At 43.5% G+C, this 24,033-nt stretch overlaps 1 pseudogene; it reads left to right on the top strand.

Annotated features, from left to right (window-relative positions):
* The first annotated feature begins 11,979 nt into the window (after positions 1-11,979).
* LOC128932034 (magnesium transporter NIPA3 pseudogene) lies at positions 11,980-23,710 on the top strand (annotated as a pseudogene).
* The last annotated feature ends 323 nt before the right edge of the window (positions 23,711-24,033 follow it).

Genomic DNA, 24,033 nt, shown 5'->3' with positions numbered 1-24,033 from the left:
CCCCAGGCTCCAGAATGCTTGGGCCAAGGTAGCTAGGCAACCATAAGACACTCAGCCTCGGTTCACTGGAAACAGTAACACCAGAGTGTCCTCCACACGACCCCAGAACTCTAATGAGGTCTCCCTCAAAAACCATCCCCACTAGGGACCCCCAAGCTGGGCCGCCCAGTGGGAGCCTCGTGCTGCTGCCTTACTTGAAGCCAGCGTTCAGCCTGTGTAAGAAATGCGGTTAGAGCTTTGCCCTTCCTGTAAGCACCCCTGTAGCTCTGTCCACACGTGGCTGTGCTGGATTTTTGTAACTGTCAGTTTGAAACATTTTCTTTTTTTTTTTTTAATTTTTTATTGCATTTTAGGTTTTGGGGTACATGTGCAGAACGTGCAAGACAGTTGCGTAGGTAGACACATGGCAGTGTGTTTTGCTGCCTTCCTCCCCTTCACCCACATTTGTCATTTTTCCCCAGGCTATCCCTCCCCAGCTCCCCAGTTTGGAACATTTTCTAAAGTCCACTATTACAATGTTTCTCTGTCCCATGTGTTATTTAGAAACATTTTTAAATTTTTGAATTAATTTCTAAATTTACCTTTTAATCAGTGAATTCTCAGTTGATTGAGCTGTGGACTGGGGGTGTCATCTCTGATATCCACCCTGCGGAGGTTGTTGACACAAACTTTGTATCCCTCCTCGTGACGTTTTGTACGTTTTCTGTGGCACTAGAGAAGAATGTGTGGCTTCAGCTGCTGGGTGAATGAAGTGTCCCTTAGGTGCCGCCTGTGAAGTGTCACATTAACTAGGATAAGGCTGAAGTGCCCAACGCAGGTCTGAAGCCCGTTGCATGCGATTGCTCCAAATGACACTGACCCATGGCCACAGGGCTGGGTGGGCGCCGCTCCACGTGGCCAGCCAGCCCAGGACACAGGCCGTGGGCTTGGCCACCTTCACCATGCGGTGTCCCAGGCCGTCCTCTGGACGTCTCCACTCCAGGAGGGCAGGATTGTGTCTTCCTCACTGTTTTCCTCCAGACAGTGCTCAGCACGCAGGAAGTATTCAGTATCTGTTAAGAACACGCATCAATGAATGAAAAAAGATGGCCCTTAGTTATCATAGCAGCAAAATTCAATACATGGATTTTTTTAAGTTAAAAATCTTTTTCAATTAGCAGGACAGTGTATGGCTCAAAATTTAAAAGATACAAAATAACATCGTCATCATCATCGTAATCATCACCGTTATTTTGGTAGCTTTCTCAGCCTCCCAGTTCCCTTTCCTGGAGGCAGCTGCTGTTAGCAGCTTATTTGTGTTCCCCAGATGTGCTTCACACATACACAAGCATACGTGCGTATGTGCAGACTGGTTTCCGAAATGTTTTTCCATCACAAATAGCTCAGCTTCAACCTTGTTTATTCCGTTATTTCCGAATCCACGTGGAGAATGTATTTGGTGTCATTTGTTGAGAAGACACTAGGTGGCAGTGTATTATCGCAAGGAGGAGGCTGGGGCCGTCTACACTTGTTTTTGGCCTGGAACCATGGCTCAAGCCTGGAATCCCAGCACTTTGAGAGGCTGAGGAGGAGGCCCACTTGAGCCTGGGAGTTCAAGACCAGCCTGGGCAACAAAGCAAGACCACACCTAGCTACCAGAGAGGCTGAGAGTGGAGAAGCCGCAGTGAGCTGTGATTGCACCACTGTACTCCAAAGGAAGAGAGAGGGGAATTTTTCCCCTCTCTGCACAACAGGTTTCTTGAGCATATACATGTATATATGCACGCACACACGCGCACGCACATACGCACACGCGCACACACGCGTGCACACACACACGCACACAGACACACACGCACACACACACGCACACACAGACACACACACACACACACCAATTTTAATAAATTCATGGGTACTTGGCTAAGTTTAAAATGTATTATAAAATTGAGCTCTGGGCCGGATGCGGTGGCTCAAGCCTGTAATCCCAGCACTTTGGGAGGCCGAGGAGGGTGGATCACGAGGTCAAGAGATCGAGACCATCCTGGTCAACAAGGTGAAACCTCGTCTCTACTGAAAATACAAAAATTAGCTGGGCATGGTGGCGCGTGCCTGTAATCCCAGCTACTCAGGAGGCTGAGGCAGGAGAATTGCCTGAACCCAGGAGGCGGAGGTTGCGGTGAGCCGAGATTGCGCCATTGCACTCCAGCCTGGGTAACAAGAGCGAAACTCCGTCTCAAAAAAAAAAAAAAAATTTAGCTCTGGTATCTGACGTGGGACTGAGCTGTATTTGGCTTGTGGAGAAAAGCACGATTGTAAAGCAGTTCCCAGGCTGCACTCCGGGGTCAGCCCTCCTAGATCTGCATAAGCCTCATCCTTCAAAACCTCTAGCTTCAAATAATTTACATGCAAACAAAAAACGTAACCCGTAGCGCTAAAGTGTTGGTAGAAGGGCTCTCACTTTCCCCACATTTGTATTTCCCGTGCCTTTAAAGAGGGAATGGACTCCTTTCCCTCCCACAGCCTGCCCTGCGCCCAGTGACTCTCCCGGACACACGCCATGGCTTTTCCTTTTCCTGTTGGTTTCTGGTGAGCCAGGTAGAAGCAGGAACAGATGTGTACATATTTCCTTATTAACCCCCCACCAAAGATTGCATGCTATCGGCCCTGCTCCATGTCCATCTTTCATTTAACAGTACCCTGGAGATCGCGTCTCAGCCTTTTGGCTGAGATCATGTATAACATTACCCTGGAGAAAATTCTTTTTCAATATGTATAGAGAAAATTCCTTTTTAAAAGCTCTTTAAATATTGAGCTATACTTTGCATGTGGAAAAGCATACAAGTGTTAAGTCAAAGAAGTTCATAGCCAGGTCTCCATGGACCCTCATGTCAAGCTCCCAGCAGGCCCCTCATGCCCCTCCAAGCATCCACAGTTGTGCCCTAAGAGGGAAGAGCAAGAAAAAGTTCATGGCCATATGGCATTCTGTTGTGTGACTATGACATATTTTGCCATATATTTCCAAGTTTTGCTGTTGCAAATGATGACTCAGTGCCTTGAATCAGTCATAATGCCTTGAGCCTGAGGCAGGAGGGAGCTGTCCTGCCTCCTGTCAGTCCTGACAGTCATTGTTGAGTGTTACTCCCTCTACGTGTCTGACCTCCTGCACATCCAAGTTCTTGAAAGAGCCTTCGGGCCCAGAGATGAGACACAGGCAGTTGGAGCTGACTGGAGTTGGTGCTGGAAAGCTAGGCTCTGAGGGCCATTGGGGGAGGTTCACTGACACCCTAGCTCATGGAATCTTAGAGTTTTGGAGCAGAAAGGGCGCTCAGAGCTATTCTAGTCTACCCGCTCCCTTCTCTCGTGGAGCTGGGTATGTTTCCCTGAGCACTGCATTCCCATGGCGAAGAGGAGGCTCAGACAGGAGGACACTCTGCAGCTTGCATTTTCCCCAAGTTCTGTCAAGAGTGAGACATTGTGCCTGGACATATGTGCATTTTTAAGGTAAGTTTGGAAGCCTCTCACTGATGAATTAAATGCAGAAAGGTCATTATTATAATTGATAGATCTTTTTGTTTGTTTTGAGACAGGGTTTTTCTCTGTCATCCAGGCTGGAGCATAGTGGTACAATCACAGCTCACTGGAATCTTCAACTACTGGGCTCAAGGGATCCTCCCACCTCAGCCTCCCAAGTATTAATAGCTACGACCACAGTCACATACCACCATGCCTGGCTAGTTTTTTCATTGGTTGTAGATAGGGGTGTCACTGTGTTGCCCAGGCTGGTCTTGAACTCCTGGACTTAAGAGATCCTCCTGCCTCAGTCTCCCAAAGTTCTGGGATGTGAGCTACCATGCCCTGCCGATATATCTTAACTACTTTACTCACACTCCATTATGCCTCCAAATAGTATGTTTTAAAAAATACTTAAAATTCAGGAAGAAAGCAACTAGCCTCATGTGAAATAAATATCACCACGTGCACACACACACACGCACATACACACATGCACAAACACGCACACACACACGCAGACACGCGCACACGCACACACGCATGCACACACACGCATACACACGCACGGACACACACGCAGACACACAGGAAACACGCACACACACGCACGCACGCACGCACACACACACGTGAATAACAGGGCTCTTTCAGTAGGATATGTACTTAAATGTGCTCTGCTTCACCACTGTGCTTTAGCAGCTCTTTGATGGTTAGATGAAGCTCAATTTCTCTGAGCTTTACTTTGATCATGTGTAAAATGGGGATTAAAAACAATATCTGCCCCATGAGTAGCACAGAGTAAACAGTGAATGCTAGATGGTATTTTAGAAGAAGAAAGTAGGTTGTTGTACTAGTCAGCTATTGCCACAGCAGTGCTACGTAACAACCAGCCCCAACTCATTGCCCCCTGGAGGTGCACTTCTGGAATGGCGACATGAAGGGCTCTGCAGGCCCTCTCCCAAACAAAACAACTATAATTGGTGAAAATTATTAAAGAGAAACAGCAACATAAACTTTATGGAGATTCTCCTAAGGGCATACTGCAAACGGAAAAGCATTTATTCAAGAATATCACTAAATATTGGTAAGAATGGTGGGGCCTGTGGCACCAATCAATGATCTCCTTCCTCTCCCTGTTTGAAGTTTGACTCCAGGTGGATGTGGTCAAGGAGATGGACCCTCTCCCCACCCAAGCTCCTGACTTTGGGCTAGGGATTAGATGGTATCTCACATCTCTCCCCAGCTCCATGTTGTAGAAGCTCTTATTACAGGTAAGTGTGGCCAAGAGATGCATGGCTCTGTTCCCACACCTATGAGCACCCACTAGAATGCAGTGGGTTAAACATGACAGGGCCCATCAGGGGGCAAGTTTGAGCCTTGCCAGTTTGATATTGGGTGCTGAGTGGAGTGGCTACTACAGTGAATCTGGTGTACTTTGTACTATAAATTTGTTTTTCTGTATTGTTCTGTCATAAAGAGGAGTACCGTAGGAAACAGGCTTCGGACCCTGTAAGGCTGCTGTACGAGTCAGCCCTGCTAACTGTTAGATACAACTTTGCTGCAGGTCTCTGGGAAAAAAAAAAAACCTGGATGAAGTTTCCCTCTCATCTTGTTTCATGCCCTTCAGAGCTTGACCTTGTAACAATGTGGCAGTACTTTCTCTTGGTCTCTACCATCCAGAGAACAGGAATTTTGGAATTCATATCATAGTTAGCTCTGAAAATTATCTTAAGCAGTTAAAAGCCATTGCAAGCTCAAAACTGGCTACTCTAGGCCCCTTCTGGGAAAAGCAGTGAAAACCACTCAATGCTGAAGCTTTGTGGCTAAGGCTGTGTCTTTTTCCAATGGCTGCCCGGGTTGAAGGTTCAATTCCTGGCTTAGGGAATGAGTCACTCCTGGTTTGACATCTGTATGACTTTTACCATTTGTTGATTCTCCTTTCTTCCATGAACCATCTTAAATTTTCCTTTTTATGAGCACCTGGGAGGTTATGCTTGGTAAAGTTCAAAAGCCAGAAATACTGGTGGTTTGGCATGGCCAAAGTTGGGTAATAAGAGATTTAAAACTTTTTTTTTTTTAAGAGCACTGTGGTTAAAAGTCAGCTTAATTATGAAAACCATATATTTAAGCTGTAACAGCTTGGGACTCCTTGAGAAGAACAGAAGGTGTAACAGACCCTGTTTTGGGAAAAACCTCTGTTTTCCTCATGAAACCCCAGGAAATGAAAGTGGATAGATCTCTCTCAAAATTTAAGGCTCTGTTCTGTTTTGCATTGTGTTATCTAATGTTTTTGACTTCTGGAGGTATCAGAAATTACTTCGCATTATGAGAGAGCTTTGGTGTGTAATGACTAGGCAGGAAATATACTTTTAGGGATAGCTAATGGTATTATGGGGAGATATTCAGCTCTTTGTACGTTTGGATCAGAGAACCATGCTCTTGGCCACCTAAAAGGTGTGAAAATGCCCCCACCCCAACAGTGAGAGATAAGACTTTCAGGGGGATTGGCTAATCAGAATGTGCTGGTTGTCTTTGGATTGCTTTGCCATGAAATGCACGGCAAAATCACAGCACTGTTGTTCTGTAATGTTTCTCTTTTGGGGATCTAGGATCCAGCATAAAATATGGGATCCTTAATTTTGGGGATTCGTTTTTGCATTCCAGTTGTGCCTGCTTATTAGGCCATAGAAACCACTTGCTTTCCTGGCCCTGTTCCTCCAAGGGCTCCACCATGAAACCAATAATCCAAGCAAGAGACCAGCAAATGAAAACCTACAACCACTGGATCTTCTCTCTGTGTATTTATATGTGCTGTGTGTGATGTTGACATATGAAAGACCTCTGATTCATTGGCTTAAAAATAATAAGTGCTTAAATCAAATATTTTGTCAGAAAAAAAGTTGACTTTTAGTAGGTTATTGAAGAAAGAGTTTTACGTGCAAGGTGTGTAAGGAAAGTGAAATGTGTTTATGGTAAGAGATTATAAGAAGGCAAGGGAATGTGGGTTTTCTTGGGCCTAGTTTAGATGGCTAAAAGATTATTTTAAGTTAGGATAAGGCTGAAAGTTTGAACAAGTTGTGGAAAGTTTCTGAAAAATTAATTTTGTAAAAAATTCTCTGTATCAACATATTGGTTAAAGTAAAAGGGATATTATTTATTATTTTCATAAATTGAACTCAACAGGTTCTTAAATTTTCATAAATTGAACTCAACTTTAAGTTTCTTAGAGCACTGATCTGTTCTTTCACAAAAATTTTTAAAGGGTTATAAAGGTTTATGAGAATCTTACTTTATGGTCAAATATTAAAATTAGGTAGATTTGTCTGTAAGGTTTTATTAAGAATTGGGTTTAACATAAATAGTACACTAATTAAAGGTGAAATTTGATTTATTTGATATAAAAGTCATACAGGAACAATTGTAAAATATGAAGTGCTGTTTGGCTATCTTTGGGCTATACTTGTATAAATATATTAATGGTATGTGTTCCAAAATTATGGGAAACTCCTATAATTCTGATACAATTTAGTGTATGTTGTTAATAGTTATAATTGTTATGTAAAATAGTTGTATACTATAGAAATAACCAAATTTCTTTTTTAAAAAATTTATTATACTTTAAGTTCTGGGATACATGTGCAGAATGCACAGGTTTGTTACATAGGTATACATGTGCCATGGTGATTTGCTGGACCCATCAATCTGTCATCTACATAGGTATTTCTCTTCATGCTATCCCTCCCCTAGCCCCCCACCCCCTGACAAGCCCTGGTGTGTGATGTTCCCCTCCCTGTGTCCATGTGCCCTCATTGTTCAACTCCCACTTACGAGTGAGAATATGCAGTGTTTGGTTTTTGGTTCCTGTGTTAGTTTGCTGAGAATGATGGTTTCCATTCTCATCCATGTCCCTGCAAAGGACATGAACTCATCCTTTTTTATGGCTGCATAGTATTCCACGGAGTATATGTGCCACATTTTCTTTATCCAGTCTAACATTGATGGGCATTTGGGTTGGTTCCAAGTCTTTGCTATTGTAAATAGTGCTGCAGTAAACATACATGTGCATGTGTCTTTATAATAGAACGATTTATAGTCCCTTGGGTAAATACCCAGTAATGGGATTGCTGGATCAAATGGAATTTCTATTTCTAGATCCTTGAGGAATCGCCGCACTGTCTTCCATGATGGATGAACTAACTTACACTCCCACCAACAGTGTAAAAGCATTCCTAATTCTCCACATCCTCTCCAGCATCTGTTGTCTCCTGACTTTTTAATGACTGCCATTCTAACCGGCATGAGATGGCATCTCATTGTGGTTTTGATTTGCATTTTTCTAATTGCCAGTGATAATGACCTTTTTTTTCATATGTTTGCTGGCCACACAAATATCTTCTTTTGAGAAGTGTCTGTTCATATCTTTTGCCCACTTTTTGATGGGTTTGTTTTCTTCTTGTAAATTTGTTTAAGTTCCTTGTAGATTCTAGATATTCGCCCTTTGTCAGATGGATAGATTGCAAAATTTTTCTCCCATTCTGTAGGTTGCCTGCTCACTCTGATGATAGTTTCTTTTGCTGTGTAGTAGCTCTTTAGTGTAATTAGATTCCATTTGCCAATTTAGGGTTTTGTTGCCATTGCTTTTGGTGTTTTAGTCATAAAGTCTTTGCCTATGCCTATGTCCTGAATGGTATTGCCTAGGTTTTCTTCTAGGGTTTTTATGGTTTAGGTTTCATGTTTCAGTCTTTAATACACATTGAGTTAATTTTTGAATAAGGTGTAAGGAAGGGGTCCGGTTTCAGTTTTCTACATATGGCTAGCCAGTTTTCCCAACATCATTTATTAAATAGAGAATCCTTTCCCCACTGCTTGTTTTATTCAGGTTTGCCAAAGATCAGACAGTTGTAGATGTGTGACATTATTTCTGAGGCCTCCATTCTGTTCCATTGGTCTGTATATCTGTTTTGGTACCTGTACCATGCTGTTTTGGTTACTATAGCCTTGTAGTATAGTTTGAAGTCAGGTAGTGTTATGCCTCCAGCTTTGTTCTTTTTGCTTAGGATTTTCTTGGCTATATGGGCTCTTTTTTGGTTCCATATGAAGTTTAAAGCAGTTTTTTCTAATTCTGTGAAGAAAGCCAATGGTAGCTTGATGGAGATAGTATTCAATCTATACATTACTTTGGGAAGTATGGCCATTTTCATGACATTGATGCTTCCTAACCATGAGCATGGAATGTTTTTCCATTTGTTTGCATCCTCCCTTATTTCCTTGAGCAGTGGTTTGTAGTTCTCCTAGAAGAGGTCCTTCACATCCCTTGTAAGTTTTATTCTTAGGTATTTTATTCTCTGTGTAGCAATTATGAATGGTAGTTCACTCATGACTTGGCTCTCTGTCTGTTATTGGTGTATAGGAATGCTTGCGATTTTTGCACATTATATCCCGAAACTTTGCTGAAGTTGCTTATCAGCTTAATGAGATTTTCTAAATATACAATCATATCATCTGCAAACAGGAAATTCTCTCTTCCTATTTGGACATCCTTTATTTCTTTTTGCTGCTTGATTGCCCTGGTGCGAGCTTCCAATACTATGTTGAATAGGAGTGCTGAGAGAGGGCATCCTTGTATTGTGCTGGTTCAAAGGTAATGCTTCCAGCTTTTGCCCATTCAGTATGATATTGGCTGTGGGTTTGTCATAAATAGCTCTTATTATTTTGAGATATGTTCCATCAATACCTAGTTTATTGAGAGTTTTTAGCATGAAGGGGTGTTGACTTTTATCCAAGGCCTTTTCTCCATCTATTGAGATAATTGTGTAGTTTTTGTCATTGATTCTGTTTATGTGATGGATGACTTTTATTGATTTGTGTATGTTGAACCAGCCTTGCATCCCAGAGATGAAGCTGACTTGATCATGGTGGGAAAACTTTTTGATGTGCTGCTGGATCCAGTTTCCCAGTATTTTATTGAGGATTTTTGCATCAATGTTCTTCAGGGATATTGGCCTGAAATTTTTGTTGTTGTTGTTGTTGTGTCTCTGCCAGGCTTTGGTATCAGGTTGATGCTGGCCTCATAAAAGGAGCTAGGGAGGAGTCCCTCCTTTTCTCTTGTTTGGAATAGTCTCAGAAGGAATGGTACCGGCTCCTCTTTGTACCTCTGATAGAATTCAGCTGTGAATCTGTCTGGTCCTGGACTTTTTTGGGTTGGTGGGCTATTCATTACTGCCTCAATTTCAGAACTCGTTATTGGTCTATTCGGGGATTTGACTTCTTCCTGCTTTAGTCTTGGGAGGGTGTATGTGTCTCGGAATTTATCCATTTCTTCTAGATTTTCCAGTTTATTTGCATAGAGGTGTTTATAGTATTCTCTGATGGTAGTTTATAATTTTGTGGGATCAGTGGTGGTATCCCCTTTATCAATTTTTACTGTGTCTATTTGTCTCTTCTCTCTTTTCTTCTTTATTAGTCTGGCTAGTGGTCTATCTATTTTGTGGATCTTTTCAGAAAACCAGCTCCTGGATTCATTTATTTTTTGAAGGATTTTTGTGTGTGTCTCTATCTCCTTCAGTTCTGCTCTGATCTTAGTTATTTCTTGTCTTCTGCTAGCTTTTGAATTTATTTGCTCTTGCTCCTCTAGTTCTTTTAATTGTGATGTTCGGATGTCGATTTTAGATCTTTCCTGCTTTCTCCTGTGGGCATTTAGTGCTATAAATTTCCCTCTAAACACTGCTTTAGCTGTGTTCCAGAGATCTGGTACATTGTGTCTTTGTTTTTATATTTCAAAAAACTTATTTATTTCGGCATTAGTTTCATTATTTACTCAATAGTCCTTCGAGAGCAGGTTGTTCAGTTTCCATGTAGCTGTGTGGTTTTGAGTGAGTTTCTTAATCTTGAATTTTAATTTGATTGCACTGTGGTGTGAGACTGTTTGTTATGATTTCTGTTCTTTTGCATTTGCTGAAGAGTGTTTTACTTCCAATGATGTGGTGAATTTTAGAATAAGTGTGATGTGGTGCTGAGAAGAATGTATATTCTGTTGATTTGGGGTGGAGAGTTCTGTAGATGTCTATTAGGTCCATTTGGTCCAGAGCTGAGTTCAAGTCCTGAATATACTTGTTAATTTTCTGTCTCATTGATATTGACAGTGGGTTGTTAAAGTCTCCCACTATTATTGTGTGGGAGTCTAAGTCTCTTTGTAGGTCTCTAAGAACTTGCTTTAAGAATCTGGGTGCTCTTGTATTGGGTGCATATATATTTAGGATCGCTAGCTTTCTTGTTGCATTGTCATTTTTATCTTTGTTGTTTTAAAGTCTGTTTTATCAGAGACTAGGATTGCAACCCCTGCTTTTTTTCTTGCTTTCCATTTGCTCAGTAAGTATTCTTCCATCCCTTTATTTTCAGCCTATATATGCCTTTGCACATGAGCTGGGTCTCCTGAATACAGCACACCAATAGGTCTTGACACTTTATCTAATTTGCCAATCTGTGTCTTTTAATTGGAGCATTTAGCCCATTTACATTTAAGGTTAATATTGTTATGTGTGAATTTGATCCTGCCATTATGATGCTAGGTAGTTATTTTGCCTGTTAATAGAGGTACTTTCTTCATAGTATCAGTGGTCTTTACAATTTCGTATATTTTTGCAGTGGCTGGTCCTGGTTTTTCTTTTTTAATTAGTGCTTCTTTCAGGAGCTCTTGTAAGGCAGGCCTGGTGGTGACAAAAATCTCTCAGCATTTGCTTGTCTGTAGAGGATTTTATTTTTGCTGTTGATTTGCGGTGGAGAGTTCTGTAGATGTCTATTAGGTCCACTTGGTCCAGAGCTGAGTCCACCTCAGTAATGGTGGACATCTCTCATCCCAAAGGACGAGGTGGACACTCCTCCTCCTTTGCTTTTTAAGCTTAGTTTGGCTGGATATGACAGTTTGGGTTGGGAATTATTTTCTTTAAGAATGTTGAATATTGGCCCCCACTCTCTTCTGGCTTGTAGTGTTTCTGCAGAAATATCTGCTGTTAGTCTGATGGGCTTCCCTTTGTGGGTAACCCAACCATTCTTTCTGGCTACACTTAACATTTTTTCCTTCATTTCAACCTTGGTGAATCTGACAATTATGTGTCTTGGGGTTGCTCTGCCTGAGGAGTATCTTTGTGGTGTTCTGTGTATTTCCTGAATTTGAATGTTGGCCTATCTTGACTGGTGAAGTCCTCCTGGAAAACATGCTGAAGAGTGTTTACCAGCTTGTTTCCATTCTCCCTGTCGTTTTGGGTACACAAAACATAGGTTTGGTCTTTTCCTATAGTACTATGTTTCTTGGAGGGTTTGTTCATTCCTTTTCATTCTTTTTTCTCTAATCTTGTCTTCATACTTTATTTTATTGTTGATTTCATTCTCTGATATTCTTTCTTCCACTTGATTGATTCAGCTATTGATACTTGTGTATGCTTCACAAAGCTGTGCTTTTCAGCTCTACCAGGTCATTTATGTTCTTCTCTAAACTGGTTATTTTAGTTAGCTATTTCGCTAACCTTTTTGCAAGGTTCTTAGCTTCCTTGCATTGGGTTAGAACATGTTCCTTTAGCTTGGAGGAGTTTGTTATTAACCACCTTCTGAAGACTACTTTTGTCAATTCATCAAACTCATTCTCCATCCAGTTTTGCTCCCTTGCTGATGAGGAGATGTGATCCTTTGGAGGAGAAGAGGTGTTCTGGTTTTTGGAATTTTCAGCTTTTTTGCACTGGGTTTTCCTCATCTTTGTGGATTTATCTAGCTTTGGTCTTTGATGTTGGTGACCTTCAGATGGGGTTTTTGAGTGGACATCCTTTTTGTTGATATTGATGCTATTCCTTTCTGTTTTTTAGTTTTCCTTCTAGCAGTCAGGCCCCTCTGCTGCAGGTCTGCTGGAGGTCCACTCCAAACACTGTTTGCCTGGGTATCACCAGCAGAGGCTACAGAACAGCAAAGATTGCTGCCTGTTCCTTCCTCTGGAAGCTTCATCTCAGAGGGGCAATTGCCAGATGCCAGCTGGAGTTCTCCTATATGAGGTGTCTGTCGACCCCTGCTGGGAGGTATCTTCTAGTCAAGAGGCACGGAGGTTCACAGACCCAGTTGAGAAGGCAGTCTGTCCCTTAGCAGAGCTCAAGCACTGTGCTGGGAGAGCTGGTGATCTCTTCAGAGTCGGCAGGCAGGGACATTTAAGTCTGCTGAAGCCACGCCCACAGCAGCCCCTTCCCCCAGGTGTGCTGTCCCAGGGAGATGGGAGTTTTATCTTTAAACCCCTGATTGGGGCTGCTGCCTTTCTTTCAGATATGCCCTGCCCAGAGAGGAGGAATCTAGAGAGGTAGTCTATCTATAGGGGCTTTGCCAAGTTGCAGTGGGCTCCATCCAGTTTGTCAGCTTTGTTTACTTCCTTGTGGCTTTGTTTACACTGTGAGGGGAAGCCACCTACTCAAGCCTCAGTAATGGTGGACACCCCTCCTCCCAATAGGTTTGAGCACCCCATGTCAACTTCAGACTGCTGTGCTGGCAGCAAGAATTTGAAGACAGTGGTTCTTAACCTTCTGGGCTTCATGGGGGTGGGATCTGTTGAGCTAGACCACTTGGCTCCCTGGCTTCAGTCCCCTTTCTAGAGGAGTGAATTGCTCTGTCTTGCTGGCCTTCCAGGTGCCATTGGGGTTTAGAAAAAAAACACAAAAAACTCCTGCAGCTAGCTCTGTGTCTGCCCAAAAAGCTGCCTAGCTTTGTGCTTGAAACCCAGGACCCTGGTGGTGTAGGCACCTGAGGGAATCTCCTGGTTTCTGTGTTGTGAATATCATGGGAAAAACATAGTATCTGGGCTGGAATGCACCATTCCTCACGGCACAGTCCCTAACGACTTCCCTTGGCTAGGGGAGGGAGTTCCCTGACCCCTCATGCCTTCCAGGTGAGATGACACCCCACCCTGCTTGGCTCACTCTCTGTGGGCTATACCTACTGTCTAACCAGTGCCAATGAGATAAGCCAGGTACCTCAATTGGAAATGCAGAAATCACCAGCCTTCTGTGTTGATCTTGCTGGGAGCTGCAGACCAGAGCTGTTCCTATTTGGCCATCTTGCCAGCCAGCAATATGTAACCACATTTCTTAGTAAATTTTGGCTTTAATAGTGGCTATCCTAAGACTTTTTGTCATTCACAGACAATTGTTGTCTTGTTTTGATCCTCTTTAAAATGTGGTATGTAATCAGCTATAGGACTTTGACAGATGTTCTTGAATGCAGGTTTCTGATAACTTTGGAGATTGTGACATTAAAATGGGGAAAAACTTTTAGGACTCTCTTGGAAAGCTGAAATGTTCATGAATATCAAACAGAGCAGGAGTTAATTGCATGGACTAAAGTAACAGAAGATGATGTAATATTTTTGAAAATTTTTGCTTAAAATGCTGCTGATCCTTTGTTTTGTTTTCCAGAGTCAGGGAAACTTTTCTTTTGAGCCATTTACAGCTTTTAACAGCTGAGTAAGGTATACTCCTGTGAACAAAATTTGGAGCATGTTTGTTTCTCCCTACCTCATTCCTCCGGAATTTGAAAACTATTTGTGAGTATTCTTAACTTGTGGCAATATAGTTATTTGCATAAGCGCAATAATAATCTGTTTTCTTTTGTAACAGGGAACAATTGGAGAAACTGCTTATTTTACCAAGGTTTTTAATGGAATGGCATGCTTTCCTCTAAGGAATCAAACTTGACTTATAGAGCTAATAAAACCCCCTTGGAAACATTGGTCTCATACATTGTCTACATAGCCCCTGTGCAGGGTTTCTGACTGGTGCTAAGTAAAGAATGTCACTTTTTTTTTTTTTGAGACGGAGTCTCACTCTGTCACCCAGGCTGGAGTGCAGTAGTGTGATCTTGGCTCACTGCAACCTCTGCCTCCTGTTCAAGTAATTCTCCTTCCTCAGCCTCCCAAGTAGCTGGGACTACAGGTGTGTGCCAGCATGTCTGGGTAATTTTTGTACTTTTAGTAGAGATGGGGTTTCATCATATTGGCCAGGCTGGTCTGGAACTCCTGACCTTGTGATCCACCTGCCTTGGCCTCCAAAAATGCTGGGATTACAGGTCTGGGCCACCATGCCTGGTCAAGCATGTCACTTCCTAACAGTCACAGGAGCCCCAAATTACCTTGAGAGAAAAATTATGTTTCAAAAACTGTGCTACACAGATTATTAGGTTCTAGTCTTATTAGTCGTTTTTGAGCTGTTTTTCGCCATACCGATGCCTTCTGATTGAGCCCCTCTCTACCCTGGATACAAGATGTCTTAATATCAGGAATATCGTCACTTCTATTTAGCCTGAAGAAGTTAAAGGAAATGGATCTTCACTTGCTTACAACCTTCATGATTAAAAGTGAGGGGGGGAAATATGCCAGAGGTGTTTGAACCAGAGTAACTCAATCTTGAATAGCAGCTGGGTGAAATAAGCCTGAGACCTGCTGTGCTGCATTCCCAGGAGGTTAGGCATTCTAAGTCACAGGATGAGATAGGAGGTTGGCAAGATGTAAGTCACAAAAACCTTGCTGATAAAAGAATGCAGTCAATAAGCTGGCCAAAACCCACCAAAATCAAGATGGCAATGAAAGTGACCTCTAGTTATCCTCACTGCTCATCATACAATAGTTATAATGCATTATAACGTGTGCTAACAGATGCTCCCACCAGCACCACGACAGTTTATACATGCCATGGCAATGTCAGGAAGTTACCTTATATGGTCTGAAAAGGGGAGGAACCCTCAGTTCTGGTAATTGCCCACCCCTTTCATGGAAATCTCATGAATAATCCATCCCTTGTTTAGCACATAATCAAGAAATAACCATGAAAATAGCCAACCAGCAGCCTCAGGGCTGCTCTGCTTATGGAGTGGCCATTCTTTTATTGCTTTATGTCCTTAGTAAACTTGCTTTCACTTAAAGAAAAGAAATTATAGCATATACACACAAAAGGAATATTATTTAGTCCTTAGAAAGAAGGAAATCCTGCCATTTGTGACAACATAGATGGACTCAGAGGACATTATGTTGAGCAAAATAAGCCAGGCACAGAAAGACAAATACTGCAGGATTTCATTTATGGGTGTATCTTAGTCCCTTTGTGCTGCTATAACAAAATACCTGGGACTGGGTAACTTGTAAACAACAAATTTATTTCTTATGGTTCTGGAGCCTGGGAAGTCCTAGATCAAGACAGTAGCACTGGTGTCTGATGAGGGCTGCTCCCTGCTTCCAAGATGGAGTCTTGTTGCTGCTTCCTCTAGAGGGGACACATGTGTCCTCACATGGAAGAAGGCAGAAGGGCAGGAGAGCACTCATTTTGACCTCGAGCCTTTTAATAAAGGTGCTAATCCCATTCATAAGAGCAGAGCCTTATGACTTAATCACCTCCCAAAGGCCATACCTCGTAATACCTTGCGGATGGCTTCAACATGAATTTTGGAGGGGATGCCATCATTTAAACCACAGCAATGTGGACTCTAAAATAATCAAAGCATAAAAGCAGAGAGTAGAATGGTGGTTTTCATGGGCTGGGGGGAGGAGGGAGAAATGGAGAGATGATGACCAAAAGGTACCAAGCTTCCGTCATCCAGGATGAGTGAGTTCTGGAGCTCTATGCGCAGCATGGCACCTCCAGCTGACAACACTGCACTGTACACCTAAAACGTACTCAGGTAAGTAGATCTTATCATAAGTGTTATATCAAAAAGTGGCAAAACCAAAACCCAAATACAAATAATAAAGTGGCTGGGCGCAGTGGCTCACATCTGTAATCCCGTTACTTTGGGAGGTGAGGTGGGCAGATCACTTGAGGTCAGAAGTTTGAGACCATCCTGGCCAACATGTGAAACCCTGTCTCTACTAAAAATAAAAAAAAAATTAGCTGGGCATGGTGGCCAGTGCCTGTAATCCCAGCTACTCAGGAGGCTGAGGTGGGAGGGTCACCTAAGCCTGGGAGGTGGAGGCTGCAGTGAGCCATGATTGTGCCACTGGACTCCAGCCTGAGTGACAGAGCAAGACTCTGTCTCAATAATAATAATAATGAAGAGGTGAGAGGAAACTTCGGGAGGTGATGACTATGTTTATGGCCTTCATGGTGGTGATGGTGTCACAGGTACATACTTACCCCGAACTTATCAAAAGGTATACATTAAATATATACAGCTTTTTATACATACATTTTACCTTAATAAAGTGGTTTTCTTTTTTTAAAAAAAAGCCTAACAATAATCCAGCGGGTCCATGGGGAGGAGAGGCACAGGCATTTGAGGAGTGAGCGTCTGCATCCAGGAGCCCTGTCCGGGTACATGGGCGCATGTAAGGCTGTGGCACAGACAGCCCTGCTGAGAAGGGTGTGTGCTGTCTCTGGTCTGTCCAAACTCCTCTGAGGCTTGGTGTGAGATCACAGATATGTCACAGCCGATGGCTTCTGCCGTCCTCTACACGGACCTGAATTCCACCGAAACCAACTCAAGCATTTCAGCAAACGTAGAAAACAAATACGGGCTTTGAGTTGTCCAGATCTCATCCTGGATACTGAATTGGTACCTTTTGGTTACCATCTCCCTGAAGCTTGGTACCTTTTGGTTATCATCTCTCTTAGGTACTGGCAGTAAGCTCTAATATTTTATTGTCTTCAGCTTCACACTGAAAAAGAAGGGTCTCTTATAACCGGCCAACAAAAGCTTCACTAGAGCTGGATGAGATGGGCATTCTGACCTGAAGGATGGCTCTGGGTGGCAGGAGAGGCTGCACATTTTGTGGGTTACGCTTTTGTACCTGCCATCTCAGTCACCCCCGGGCCCTCTGAGTGTTCTTATAAGTGCAGTTTTATCTTCCTATTTTATATATGAGCACTTGAACATCTATGGAAATACGCTGCGTATTAAGTATATTGGGATCAACAGTGACGGTTATCCATGCCCCACAAGAACAGGAAGTCACTTCTTTGCATGAAATGAAAATGAAATTGAGGCCAGGCGCGGTGGCTCAAGCCTTTAATCCCAGCACTTTGGGAGGCCGAGGCGGGTGGATCACGAGGTCAAGAGATCGAGACCATCCTGGTCAACATGGTGAAACCCCGTCTCTACTAAGAATACAAAAAATTAGCTGGGCATGGTGGCGCATGCCTGTAATCCAGCTACCCAGGAGGCTGAGGCAGGAGAATTGCCTGAACCTGGGAGGCGGAGGTTGCGGTGAGCCGAGATCACGCCATTGCACTCCAGCCTGGGTAACAAGAGCGAAACTCCGCCTCAAAAAAAAAGAAAATGAAATGGAAAGACCCGGGATTTGTTTCCTTTGCTGCGATTGTAATTGTGATCTTCTTGGTGCTGATTTTGATTGTGGCTCCCCAGAAAGGACAGACCAGTACATTGGCCCATATTTCAATCTCTTATTTCATTTGGGGCATTTTCAGTTTCTTCTGCCAAAGGCCTGAGAATTGCCATTAAGGAATTAGTGGAATGGAAGCCGGTTTAGAAGCAGCTCCTGGTCATTGTTTTGCTGGCTATACCTGTGCTCTCAGTGACTGCACAGATTAACTATCTCAACAAGGTGCCAGACACCTGTAATCCATCTCCTGTGGCTCAACTCCTGTTTATATTGTGTTCTTCACATCCATGGTAGTGACTTGCTCTGCCATCTTACTGCAGGAGTGGTACGGCGTGAAAGCTGGTGACATCCTCGGGACCCTCAGTACCACTATTGTCCTTGGCGTGCTGCTTCTACATGCTTTTACAAATAATGATATTATTACCTGGAGTAAGCTGTCAGCCACTGCTAAGAAAGAAGGCATCTCTGAATGGCAATGAGAACAATCCTGTTTCCCTAGAGAACTTGGAGTTCAGCCCCGGATACAATGATGATGTCAAGCTGTTTAACAGAACTGATGATTGAAGTCTCTAGAAACTGGATTTTAACCAGTATGTGACACTCAAAGAGGAAAATGAATGCTTGCTTTTTGGAACTAGGAGTGTTAGCATTTTTGAAGTTCTAACCTATTTAGATGTGAGGCCAGGTAAAAATGCCATTTTGGCCCTTAAATGTGAAAATCCTGTTGATTCTGCTCCAGAAGACGTCCGCTGCTTTTCAGTTCTGCAAACTGAGATATTCCCTAAGGATCAAAGAAGTGAAAGAGCACGTGCGTCTCGGAATAGTCCCCTTCTGGCCACAGTGTCTTTGTCTCTGCCAGGTGGTTCCTCACCTTTTCTCTGGTGGCTGCGTGACTTACAGTCATTCACTGATAGAAAGTCAGCACCTTCGTGCCAGGGGCTGCGGGACCGCAGGCCCTGTTTACAGTGTTTAGGATCCCCGGGGAGGAGGCCCCTGGACCCACTGCGCTGTCCTCATGGCAGGAGTCTGTGAACATCTTCGCCCAGTGCCCCTCCTGGCTCAGCTCCCACGGCCGCCGGCCACTGAGAACGTGCTGCAAAGACTCAAAGGCGAGGCCGGCCGCGGTGGCTCAAGCCTGTAATCCCAGCACTTTGGGAGGCTGAGGTGGGTGGATCACGAGGTCAGGAGATCGAGACCATCCTGGTCAACATGGTGAAAACCCGTCTCTACTAAAAATACAAAAAATGATCTGGGCACGGTGGCGCGTGCCTGTAATCCCAGCTACTCGGGAGGCTGAGGCAGGAGAAAATTGGCTGAACCCAGGAGGCGGAGGTTGCGGTGAGCCGAGATCACGCCATTGCACTCCAGCCTGGGTAACAAGAGCGAAACTCCGTCTGGGGGGGGGGGGGACGGGGGGGGAAGGACTCAAAGGCGTTTTCTCCGAGACTGACGTGTCCGCTCCAGCCGCGTCTTCCAGAGCCGTCCCTGACACCCGGCTCAGTGCAGAGCCCATGCCGCGGGTCCTTGGCCGTGGCGCCGTCCACAGCCCTCGGTCCCCACCCGGACACGCGCCCACCTCCTCCTCTTCTCCGGGGCTTCAGTCGCTCCCCCTGTCCCCACCCGAGGTGGGTTTTCATGGCCGAACTGATTCTGAAGCAAAGTGACACTTGACACCTCCCGTGTCTTAACTCCCGGGGCTCCACTCCGTTCCTCCGCGCCGTGGCCTGGCGCGTGGCCAGCCGCAGCGCCGCCCCGTGGCCGAGACGAGGGTGCCGTGTCCCTCAGACCAGAGCCGTGGGCGCCTCTGAAACCAAACAGCCACTCCCGGCCCCAGACGACACTGGCCCCCAGCCCGGGCTCCCCGCCCCCCAGCCTGGCCACACCCCCTCTTTTTACCTCAAAGAGATTTCTCCAATAAATCGGGTAATAAGCATCAAAAGAAAAAAAAAGCAGCGTTCTGATAAGCAGAGTATCGGTCATATTCTCTGATGAGTCATAATTTCAAATTATTGAATCTGAGACGTGAGGTCACTGGTGCTCTGTCCTCCCTTCTGAGACTTCCTTCTTCCTAAACCGTTAGCTAATTAATTATCTTAAGGAAAAACAAGCTGCTTCGGAAATTTACTCCTCACTGGGCTACAATACACGAGACACAGCCATCCATGAAGAGTTTGTGAGTTGTAACTTACCCATATAGCATAAGAATTTACTACCCATTAAAAAGGAAGAATGGGCCAGGCGTGGTGGCTCAAGCCTGTAAATCCCAGCACTTTGGGAGGCCGAGGCGGATGGATCACGAGGTCAAGAGATCGAGACCATCCTGGCCATGGGGAAACCCCGTCTCTACTAAAAATACAAAAATTAGCCGGGCATGGTGGCACGTGCCTGTGATCCCAGCTTCTCAGGAGGCTGAGGCGGAAGAATCGCTTGAACCCAGGCGGAGGTTGCGGTGAGCCGAGATTGCGCCCCTGCACTCCAGCCTGGTGACAGAGTGAGACTCTGTCTCAAAAAAAAAAAATTTTTTTTTTCTTTTAGTATTAAGAATGTTGTTGATTTCTCTAGGGCACCTTCTTGGTGAGGAAATTAATGGCACTTTTCTTGACATCCAACCTGAGACTGTGGTGGTTCTCTGTTCTGGTGAATTTAAGTTTTAGATATTTATTTGTGTCACCTGTTACAAAGTTTTTGCCCTTGGTATGTTATGCTCAGGCCAAAGTTGTCTGGAACACAAGACTCGATGTGTACCCTGGACGGGAAAAGGAACTGGTGTTGACAGATAGGCATGCCCAGGAGGGAGACCGGGAAAGATGCTGAGTATGCTGAGAAACGCTGAAATATTGAAAACTGTCTATATAAAAATCACTGGTCGGCATATGCCTTAAAAAACAACATGTTACTGCAAATCTAACACTAAAATTATTTTCCCAAACAGAAGATATTTTCTGAGGAAGAATAAAATTCTGAACCCCTGTATTTAGACTGTTCATCTTACCTGGTAGTTTATGTATATATTTCAATATTCTGTCATCACACGGATATCTTAAGGTTTAGTATATGAATATCTGCGTGTGTGTCATTAAGTAGTGCTCACACAAGAATTAACAACAATCCTTCTTTAATTCTTCCAAAAACTAGAAGAGAGAAAGCTTTCTAACTCATTCTCTGAGGCCAGCATTACCCTGAGACCAGAGCCAGAGACAGACATCACAAGAAATATACGGACCACATGTCAGTCAGGTTGGGTTGCCGTAACGAAATGCTGTAGATCGGGTGGTGTAAGCAACACACATTTATTTCTCACAGTACCAGAGGCTGGAAGTCCCAGATGAAGGCCCAGTGACGTTTGGTGTCTAGAGAGGGCTCTTTCCTGATTTGCAGACAGCCGCCTTGCCCCTGCAGTGCTCAGATGGCCTTAGCTCTGAGCACATGTGATGAGAGAGGGAGAGACATTTCTCCCTTCCTCTTGTTATAAGGCCACCAATCCTGATGAATTAGGCCTTATGACCTTATTAACCTTAATTACCTTCTAAAGACCCTATCTATGATCAGCCACATTGGGGGTTAGGGATTCAATCTATAAATTTTGGGGGGACACAATTCAGTCCATAGCAGTATAAATACAAAAATCTTCAACAAAAAATACTAGCAAATCTAATTCAACATGTTTAGAGGAGTATATACCATAACCAAGTGGGACTTACTCCAGGAATGGAAGGGTGGTTCAATACATGAAAATGAATCGGTTTTATATACCATATTAATAAAATGAAGGAAAAAAAGATCGCCTCCATTAATACAGAAAAAGCATTTGACAAAATTGAATACCTTTTATGATAAAAGCAATTGACAAACTAGAAATAGAAGGAAACTTCTTCAATATAATGAACATTTGTGCAAATCCCACAACTCAAAGGTGAAAGACTGACATCATTTCTTATAAAATCAGGAATAAAAAATGGTTACCCACTTTTGCCACTTCTATTCAACATTGCACTAGAAGTTCTAGCCAAAGAAATTAGACAAGAAAAAAAGCATCTAAATTGGAAAGCAAGAAGTAAAATTATCTCTATTGCACATGACATAATTTTACAAATAAAAAAATTTAAGAATTTATAAAAAATCCACTAGAGCAGGCTGGGTGTGGTGGCTCATGCTTGTAATCCCAGCACTTTGAGGGGCCGAGGGGGCCAGATCATGAGGTCAGGAGTTCGACGCCAGTCCAGTCAACATGGTGAAACCTGGTCTCTACCAAAGATACAAAAAATTAGCTGGGTGTGGTGGCACGCAACTGTAATCCCAGCTACTTAGGAGGCTGAGGCAGGAGAATGGCTTGAACCTGGGAGGCGGAGGTTACAGTGAGTTGAGATTGCACCATTGAACTTCAGCCTGGGCAACAGGGCAAGATTCTGTCTCAAAAAAAGAAGAAAAAAAAAATCCAGCAGAGGTAATAAACAAGTTCAGCAAATTTTCAGTGTACAAGGTCAGTACATTAAATCAGCTGCACTCCTATACACTAGCAACGAACAATCTGAGAAAGAAATTAAGAAAACAATGCCAGCCGGTTGTGGTGGCTCATGCCTGTAATCCCAGCAGTTTGGAGGACTGAAGTGGAAGGATTTTGGGGAGGATTGCTTGAGGCCAGGAGTGCAAAATCAGCCTAGGCAACAGAGCAAGACCCACTCTCTTAAAAAAAAAAACTGCCGGGTGTGGTGTCGTGTGTCTGTAGACCCAGCTACTCAGCAGACTGAGGTGGGAGAATCACTTGAGCCCAGGAGTTTTGAGACTATAGTGAGCTAGGATCACCACTGTACTCCAGCCTGGGCAACAGAGCAAGATCCTGTCTCCATTAAAAAAAAATCAAAAAAGAAAACAATTCTATTTATAATAGCATAAAAACAACAAAATACTTAGAAATAAATTTAACCCAAGAGGTGCGAGATCTGTGCCCTCAAAATTATAAAACATGGCTGAAAGAAACTTAAAAAGACCCAAACAGGAAGCCACCTTGTGTCTGCAGATTGGCAGACTTAGCGCTGTGAGAATGGCAATGCTCCTGAAAGTGACCCACAGATGCATTGCAACGCCTTTCAAAATACCAATAGCCTTTTTTTGCAGACATGAAAAAGCTGATTCTAAAATTCACCTGGATTGCAAGAGACCCCAAATAGCCAAAACAATCTTGAAAAAAAAGTTTGAAGACACTTTCTTATTTCAAGCTGGCTGCAAAACTAATTAAAGAAGCATGGTTGTGGCATAATGATCGATCAGCAAAATGGAACTGAGAGTCCAGAAATGAACCAATGCATCAATAATCAATTGATTTTCAACAAGGGCGCCAAGATCATTTATTGGGAAAAAGTCTGTTTGACAAATAATTCTGGGGCAACTGTATATCCACATGCAACAGAATGCATATATCATATGCTGTATACCAAGATTAACTCAAAGTGGATAGAGACCTAAACACAGGAGCTAAGACTCTAAAACTCTTAGGAGAAAACGTAGGGATAAATCTTCATAACTTTTGAATTTGGCGATATAATCTCAACTGTGACACAGATGACAAAAGTGAAGCTAGATAAACTGGAGCCCATCAAAATTAAAAACTTTTGTGCATCAAAGAACTCTCAAGAACTGAAAAGCAAATCTGCAGAATGAGAGAAAATATTTGCAAATTATATGTCTAAGAAGGGCTCACTTTCCAGAACATATAAATAACTCTCAGAACTTAACCCAGTTAAAAATGGTGAAAGGTCTTGAATAAACTTTTCCTCAATAAAAACAGACAAAAGACCAAGCAGCATATGAAAAGATGCTCAGCTGCCGGGCGCGGTGGCTCAAGCCTGTAGTCCCAGCACTTTGGGAGGCTGAGATGGGTGGATCACGAGGTCAAGAGATCGAGACCATCCTGGTCAACATGGTGAAACCCCGTCTCTACTAAAAATACAAAAAATTAGCTGGGCATGGTGGCGTGTGCCTGTGATCCCAGCTACTCAGGAGGCTGAGGCAGGAGAATTGCCTGAACCCAGGAGGCGGAGGTTGCGGTGAGCCGAGATCGCGCCATTGCACTCCAGCCTGGGTAACAAGAGCGAAACTCCATCTCAAAAAAACAAAACAAAACAAAACAAAACAAAAAAAAAAAAAAAAAAAAGAAAAGATGCTCAGCATCATTAGACAGCATGGAA

This window comes from Callithrix jacchus, chromosome 5 (genome assembly GCF_049354715.1).
Source record: "Callithrix jacchus isolate 240 chromosome 5, calJac240_pri, whole genome shotgun sequence".
Lineage (NCBI taxonomy): Eukaryota > Metazoa > Chordata > Mammalia > Primates > Cebidae > Callithrix > Callithrix jacchus.
The sequence above is the reverse complement of the archived record's forward strand: the minus strand, read 5'-3'. Positions and strand labels throughout refer to the sequence as shown.